Source organism: Phyllostomus discolor, chromosome 1 (genome assembly GCF_004126475.2).
Source record: "Phyllostomus discolor isolate MPI-MPIP mPhyDis1 chromosome 1, mPhyDis1.pri.v3, whole genome shotgun sequence".
Taxonomy (NCBI): Eukaryota; Metazoa; Chordata; class Mammalia; order Chiroptera; family Phyllostomidae; genus Phyllostomus; species Phyllostomus discolor.
Window position 1 is genome coordinate 179,836,273 of NC_040903.2, and position 8,628 is coordinate 179,844,900.

The 8,628-nt window shown below is 41.2% G+C and overlaps 1 pseudogene; it reads right to left on the bottom strand.

Annotated features, from left to right (window-relative positions):
* Positions 1 to 522: 522 nt before the first annotated feature.
* LOC114492178 lies at positions 523 to 1,958 on the bottom strand (annotated as a pseudogene).
* Positions 1,959 to 8,628: the final 6,670 nt, after the last annotated feature.

Below are 8,628 nucleotides of genomic sequence, written 5' to 3' on the forward strand. Positions count from 1 at the left end.
CACACCCCATAAGCTGGTGAAGGAAGAATGTGGAAAAAATGGTTCCTTGCGGTCCTGTGGTGTTCCGGGGAAGTTCCACCACTTTCTCTTTTTTTTTTTAAGTAAGAGTAAAATACTTTTATCAGATTTGATTTTTTTTAAAGATTTTATTTACTTATTTTTAGAGAGGGAAGGGAGGGAGATAGAGAGAGAGAGAGAGAAACATCAATGTGCGGTTGCTGGGGGTTATGGCCTGCAACCCAGGCATGTACCCTGGCTGGGAATCGAACCTGGGACACTTTGGTTCCCAGCCCGCGCTCAATCCACTGAGCTACACCAGCCAGGGCTAGATTTGATTTTTAACACAACAAAATAAAAGTAGGGAAAGTACCAAAGGGTTAATTAAAATTAATGTCCAAGGCTCAGTGAAGAGTGAGACATAAATGGAGAAGCAAGATTTAAGGCTGTGTGTTGGGGGTGGAGCTGGGGGAATGAGAGCTTTGTTTCAGGACTGGTTTTATGTGCTTCCAGTGTGTCTTCAATTCACAAAGGGGCCATGTGGCTTCCTTCCGTGCAACCTAGATAATCTAACACAATTCCTTTCATTTTCCTCAATAGCATCCTCCTCACATTTTTAATTTTCTGCCTCCAAGGCTCCATGCTGGGTTGTAGAATAGGAATGTAGCTGTTAATTTTAGTTCAATGTCTTCGTGAGATGCATTCTGCAATCCACACAGTGTGTCTCATTTCTTGTTCCTTCGATTTTGTGTAAGCATAAAACAAGCCACATTGGAACTGCTTGTTGAATACCGGCATGTCATTTCTACCTCATGCTCAAAACACAACCTCCAATGACTTTCCCCCACTGCCATCACCCACAGCCTCAAAGGCTTGCATATTTCATAGTGGTTCCCTCCTCTCTTCATCTGTTGGAAGTCTTCTGCTTGACCCAGCAGATGCAGCCCCATGGGATAGAGCTTGCCACAGGTCCAGTAGAGGGCCTCCGGTCATCTTTGCTCAGTTCTGTGCTGAACGAGTTAAGAGTGATGATAAAATCACATCTGTCAGCCTCAGACTCAAGAATGGGACACATAATTTCTGCTGTGACATCATCATGATTCCTACAGAATTTATAGGATGCCTCCAGGTAACACTTGTGCAGTAATACTTGCACAGTATTTCAATATAGAGTTCACCGAAGGTATTTTCAGACATGCAGTTTGAAAGAATGGAGCTAAGGGCATTTCCACCAGGAAGACATTAAAGAGATCGGAAGGCTTCCCTGGAATGTTGACTGCTTTCATTTCTGTGACCTGGCCCAGCAGGTGGCACTTCCCTAGAACTTCCTTCATGGAGTCTTTCTGCAACACGCCGCTCATTGGTAGAATCAAGTTGTTGATCGTGTAACTCCACATCATGTAGGTGAAAAATGTGCTTATGAGCTCCAGGGAATGATTCCAGAAATTCTCAAATTCTCGACACACCTTCTTCCTTGATGTCAACTTTGGAAACAGTAACACTTCCTCTTTATCTCCACCATCCGCCTCCTCCTTTTGCTAGATGGACTGGCAGGAACACATGTGCATTTATGCACTCTGTAGCAGGGAAACATCAGGATTTTTATATGGACAGCTGCCTCTTGATTCTTACACAGAATTTCCCTGGCACAACCCTATCATGAGTCCTACCACTGTTGCCCCACTGCTGTGGAATCCGAAAGACTGACAGGACCGTTGAATTGCACTTTGTTCCACTGACAGGACTCCAAAGGGTGAAATCTTTTTTCTGAGATTGCACAGCTCATTGATTGGCTGTGTTTAGAGTTCAGATTTTTTTTTTACTTACTTCCAAGTGCAATTTTCCCAGTCCACACAATGACTGCAACTTTTCACCTCCAAGACCTTAAACTTCAACTCTCCTTCTCTGAACTGACTTTCTGAATTCTATTTCTTCAGGCTTACCTTGAACCAAATTCCCATGCAGCAATACTGCTCCCCCTTCCATTTTCTATGAGCACCTACCTCTTTCTGGATTCACTTCTTCCCATGCAGAGGCTGGAAACCCAAGATTTGGCTTCATAGTTCTCCCAGACATATTGACTGTCTGGTCTCTCCAGCCCTTGACTTTTTTCAATCTCAAGGTGCCTGGCTCAGCTGGGTTCGTATGACCTTAGCCGGGTGCTGATTGCACTCTCATCCAATGTTCAACACTGAGACGGGGCTAGGCTTTTCCCATTCACACAGTTCTCTTTATATTCTGTCCCCTGCCCAATACCTCTCTGAAAGCCTAGAGAACTTCCAAGTCATAGCATGTTAAGAATGACTAAATTCATTAAAGATAATGTCATTCAACACTCTCATTCTACAGAGAAGGAATCAAGATCGCCGACACTCAGAAGTGAAGAGTACTCTAGGTACCTACCTGGCCTACACCTTACCATAAGATAGGTAAAATGTCATCTCCTTGTTAGAGATGAGGCCGTAGAGATCAGAGATGTAATGGGACTTTTCTCAACATCATAGAAGCAGCCAGGCAGAGGTGAGCACAATGCCCTCTTCCTTTTGACTCGGTGCCTTCACATTGCTCTCTAACCATACATCCCCTTCACCACTTAAAATATCTTGGTCACTTCCTCTCCTTTTTTCACTCAACAAGTGTAAGGGAGTGTCTACTCTTCAGATAGCATAAAGGAGGTACAACAGCTAAAAGGAGGAGTAGAACATACTACATCCTCCTAAATCTACCTCTCTTCCTAGAAGGATCCAGACTTTAACCTATCCTATTGTAAACAGGGCAATTTTCTCCCTCCCAAATTGTATTTTATTTATTATATGTATTAAATAACTGTCTCCTTTAAACTTTGTCAGTTTTCTCCATTATTAATGATAAGCCTGGGCTTCTCATCCCCCTATTTTACACAAGGAGCAGGTAGGTTTTAACCTCAGTTCCCCAGCAGAGCCGGAAGCTTTATATGTTGCTGTTTTACTAGGGCATGCAATCTCAGGTAGCAGGCATGAGAGATAAGGAGAGTGAGGCAGGAAGGAAGGAGAGCCAATATAAGGTACTTGTTAGAGTTTTCTGTCATTAAATTCAACGGATGCCTTGATATTGTTGACATTGTCCATTAAAAAGCCATGATATAAACTGTCTCGGGCAAGGGTAAAGGAGGAAGAATTTATCCACCAGTTCCCTTCTTCTATTGGCCAGAAGTTTTCCCCATGGAGCATTACTGCTTTCTGCATTTTCTGGTTGTATATGTGAGGACTGAATAGGGGTCTGTGCCACACCTCAGCCTCAACAGAGAGGCTATGGGGCTGGAGACAGGAGGGGCACAGCATGCAGAGCAGGTGGGGTGCCGTCAGAGTGCAGTTGTACAATGTTTGTCTGGGCCCACACCAATGCTGTTCCCACAGGGCGCCTGAACAAAACCAGGTGAGTCCTGATGCTGGTGTCTGATACAACTGCTATTGACATGTATCCTGCTCTCTGTTTCCTTATAAAGACAGGAAGGACAAAAGTTATTTGCAGTTGATATTGACCTTTTGTTGACCTGTGGTTCTATAGTCATGAACCTGAATACTGAGTGTCCAGGTAATTATACTCATAGGAAACTTTTAATAGCTCCTGAGGGTCAGTGTTGATAGGACTGATCTTCTAATTGATCAGATAACCATTTTTGGCACTACAAAGAGAGATGTTCTATGCCTGCTTCGTTTGAACTTGAATTTTAATGACTAAATGGCTGCAATTAAGAATTAAAACCATATTCTGCAAAGAATATGGCTTTACTGCAATGTACTAGGACTGAGCTTTATAGATTATTATTCTTGCTAATAAATTTTTTGCCAGAAACAATGGCTTAAAAATGAATCTTAATGAAAATAATCAACTTTGGCATATGTTTCCAATATTCAATCAGATATAATTATAATTCTGCCTGACAGATGTGGTTGCACCCTCTTCCGTGTTAGCAAAATCCTGATTTTTGTCTCGGGAGCCCCCAGTCACTCAGTTTTAGGTCCTGATTTGTCTAAGTCTCTCAAGGTGTTCCCTTTAAGCTTGCTAGTGATTCATTGAGGTGTAGATGCATGGTACCATTCTGGCTGTGCGATGTGAAGGGCTCCAACTGAGGGGACTTGGGGAAACATACCGGGTCTTAAAAAATGTAAACACAATGAGGAATGAATTCATTGCCACTGGATGTTGTTGAATTAAACTAGGAAGCTTGGCAGTTGTGCAGCCATCTTGTGATAGGACAAGAGCCAGCCTGAAGATGAGGCTGCTACCCTAAAAAGGCATAATAGAAAGCTAGAAAGACCCTGGATTCTTGATGATGTGTTTTAGTTACTAAACTAACCAACTTTGGAGCTGTGCATTTTTTATAGGGGATAATAAACCCTTTATTGTTTGGGCCAGTTGAGTCAGGTTCTCTGTTACTTGCCGTTGAAAGTCTCCTGATTATAGCAAGTCAAACTAAATGGTTTACCTGGGGGTACAGTTTACAATTAATTTGTAAAAATCAGGAATTTCTGATTTTAAGCAATGTACCTTTATGTTTGCTCTTCAATATAAATTAATTGTAAATTGTATCCCCAGGTAAACCATTTAGTTTGACTTGCTGTAATCAGGAGACTTTCAACTGCAAGTAACAGAGAACCTGACTCAACTGGCCCAAACAGTAAAGGGTTTATTAAGCCCTGGCTGGTGTAGCTCAGTGGATTGAGTGCGGGCTGCGAACCAAAGTGTCACAGGTTTGATTCCCAGTCAGGGTACATGGCTGGGTTGCAGGCCATGACCCCCAGCAACTGCACATTGATGTTTCTCTCTCTTTCTCTCTAAAAATAAATAAATACAATCTTAAATAATATTATCTTTTTCATAAATGTTTCAGCCTAACATGGTATGTTCTATGCCTCAGATTTCCGGAGTCCTGGAGTCATCTATAAATTATTAGACCTAGACTTGTTTCCTGAGGATGATTTTGGTTCTGCCATCCAGTGGTGGGAAGCCACCTGTACAGACAACTGATCAGGCTACTCAATTTCAGGAAGAGGATCATAGTTTTATCCTCAGTTTCATTGATTGCCAAAGCATTCCAATATGGTTTAAATTAGGAACCCAGAAGTCTCCACTCCAAGGTTTTGCTAAATATTACAACCTTCAACTTTATAGTCCAAGATTTATCCAAAGCTCAGTTTTAAGAATGGAGCTTGCCAAATGGAACATAATTCATCATTCTACTGGAGATGAGATGCTTTGCCCTTGGCTCAAGCAGCCTTCCCAGCAACCATGGCTGTACTGTTGCTTCCTTCCCTCTCCCAAGTCACCTACCAGCCATAACATTACATTTGTAGTTACATTTTCAATTGAAAAATATTAAAGAAACCACCATCTAAATTCTGTGTTGTATGTAACCCTACTGAAGCAATGGCCCGGAATCTGAGGGGAGCCCAAGTCAAAGAAACATGGCCCAACAACCAAAAAGTAATTTCAAAATAATGCAAGTTCTTAACCTGTGTTTTTTAAACATAGTAAAGGCGATACACAGTTCACAGCAACATATTTTTAAAATCTCATCTATAAATTTATTACCTTGATGGTGTTGATAATTTCATGGGTGTGTACATATAACAAAATGTACCAAATAGTACACATTAAATATATGGAATTTATTATATGTATGAGGTATATTATACCTCAATAAAGTTGTAAAAAAAGTAACAAAAAAAGCTTCCAGGAAAAAATGCCACCTGTGCTCCATTACCATACTCTATAGTTTCTACAGAGCCTCTCAACTCCCAATCCAGAAAATTCCTGACTTGTCCTACCCATTGTCCTTCACATCCCACCCCTTTCCTATCAGTTCTTCATCACGAACCTCAGAAGAACTGGTCTACCAAAAACAGGACCCAGCTTAGGAAACAGGGGAAGATGAAAGAAACTAATTAGCAAAAGCCAGACTCTTCTGTAAGGAGGGGTGGAGGCATGGGAAGAAGAAGCTAGGAAAACTCAGTCTTTGCAGCCTTCGCAAAGAAATGTCTTATCATTGAATGTACTGCTGGGACAATTTCAATCATGCAGAGCGTGGATATGGTTTATACCTCTTCTTGGAGTTTTCTTAAGAAAGTAGTTATTCATACATATTGACGTAGGAACCAGTTTCAAGTTGGTCATTTCTTGAGTCTTCTTGTTTTGTTTGGTTTCTATTGAAACAACTGTATTTTGTGAACACACACCAATACATTACCTCTCAGTTTGCAACTCCAAGTGGATCAAGTCTTAAGTTTGGTCCGTGTTTCAGTGTTGCAAGATCACCTGTACTCTCAGCCTAACCATCAGAGAGGAAGCTGGGCTCTCAGCTGCTATGTTCAGTACTATGTTCAGTCTAGCACAGAGTGAGAGTCTAGCATGCAGCAATACAGGTCCGCATCTCCCCTGGCTGCCACCTCACTTTCCCATCACGGCACAGTCTCTGAATGGTGCCAGCGTGAATGGGAAAAAAAAGCCAACAACCAAACTAAGATTTCAAAATAAAACTATCCTGATTAATATTGTTCAAACATTATGGGGGAGATACATAATCAACAGCAATGCTTCTTAAAATAATTGTATTCTCCTGGTGCTCCTTTCATGCCTCATGGCTCTTCTTGAACCAGCCTCTCCAAAAACTCTTTAAGGGTCCTCCCCCAACCTTACTTCACATATATCTTGGCTTCCCATTCCTCTCCTTTTCTTCTCAATTAGTCAGCAACGAAATCCAGGGGGAGAAGGTCTGCAAAGCCAAAACTGTCTTTAAGTGGTGAAGGAAGAGAAGGAACTGAGTGAACAAACCCAAAATACTATTTAAAGAGCAGGGTAGAGGGAAAGGCTGGCAGCATTCATATATTAACACATTTGCTCCATTCAAATCCCTGAAGGGATTAGACAGGAGAATACATCATCTGTTGCATCACCGCGTCTTTTTTTTCTGTGAACAAGAAAATATTCAAGTGTATCATGAAAAGCTGTGCTCTTACCAAACAGCAGATTCATTTTTATGGATACTGGAACCCTCTTCTGGTAGTGTTCCTGGGCCTGCACAGGTCATTAAGAAGTTTAGAGCCAAATTTACACCATCACCCTGGTAACATGCAGTGTAGTGTCTATGGTATACAAACCTATGTGCTAATACCACATCTGGATTTGATATCTCCTGTGCCTATGTTTCTCATCTACCAATTCCCTCATGTACTTATATTCTATGTAATTTTAGAAATGATTTCAGATCCTTGTGGAATGAAGTGATGTATCAAATGAATGAAAGCACATATATCTTTCCTTCTATCCCCTCTTTCACAAGGTTACACTTGCCTTTTTCCTTGCCTTTTTTTTTTTTTTTTTTTTACTTCAGCTCCACCATACTACCAACTCTGGGGTCTCCTTCTTAATCCCTGTGACCCAGGGTCAAAAGCCACACATCACCTTTGGCTTCCCATGTGCCTTCTCCCCCAGGCAATCCTAAATCCAGCCAGTTCTCACTTCATCTGATGCTGCAGATCTGTTTCTTCCTTTCCGTTCTCGAGGACAGGCCTTCATCACCACAGGCCTGTGCAATCGCAATATTTTCCTGATTTCCTTGGCTGCAGACCCTTTCCACTCTAAATTATCTTACAGCATCACCTGATACATAGAAATACTTTTGGTCTTTCCTAAATTTAAATCCGAAACTCAAACTTAAGTTAAGATTCTTTTCATCTAATGTATTTTTGAGGTTTTCCAGATTGTCCCTGGGTACCAAAGAAGATTTAGCTCCTCACCTAATGAAAGGAGTGATACTAAAATAATATGTTTGATGTTCTTCATTTTTTAAAGATTTATTTATTTATTTATTTTTAGGGAGAGGAAGGGAGGGAGAAAGAGAGAGAGAGAAACATGAATGTGTGGTTGCCTCTCACGTGGCCCCCACTGGGGACATGGCCTGCAACCCAGGCATGTGCCCTGACTAGGAATCGAACCTGCAATGCTTTGATTCGCAGCCCGCACTCAATCCACTGAGCTACGCCAGCCAGGGTTTTGATGTTCTTCATTTTTTAATTAGCTCTAGCAACTATACGAATGACTGAAGTACTTGTGTCTGTGCCCGCTTTTCGGATCCAAAAGTCAAATGAGCCTTTTCCTTTCTTAAGCAAAAACTAGATTAACCCTACTGTGGACATTTTGACTTACACTAACTCCTTCTCACAATTTGTGCATTAAGGGCAAAGTTATACTGTAATAGTACTTATTCAACACTACACGTGTATCATAAGCCCATTGCTTATGTTTTTCTCAACCCCTCATCTAAAGCTTATTTACCTGTTGGAGACAGCCCAACAAAACCAACCCTTTAGGTCATTTGATTATCACTTATAAACTTTCCCTGCTGCTCTGATCTGGACCCAGTAATTCTACTTTCCCTTCCTAATGTAAGTGAACCTCATTACATATAAGAGCTACTGAAAGACCGACGCTCAACCTGATGACAGCCTGAATGTTATACTATTTGATAATCGCTCACATATTAAGAATAGTCAATGCATATTCTGGGCTATATGAATAATGCATTCTAAATATTCTGTTACCAATAGCTTATTCTGTTCAGATAGCTCTGACATGGATATTCTCCAATTA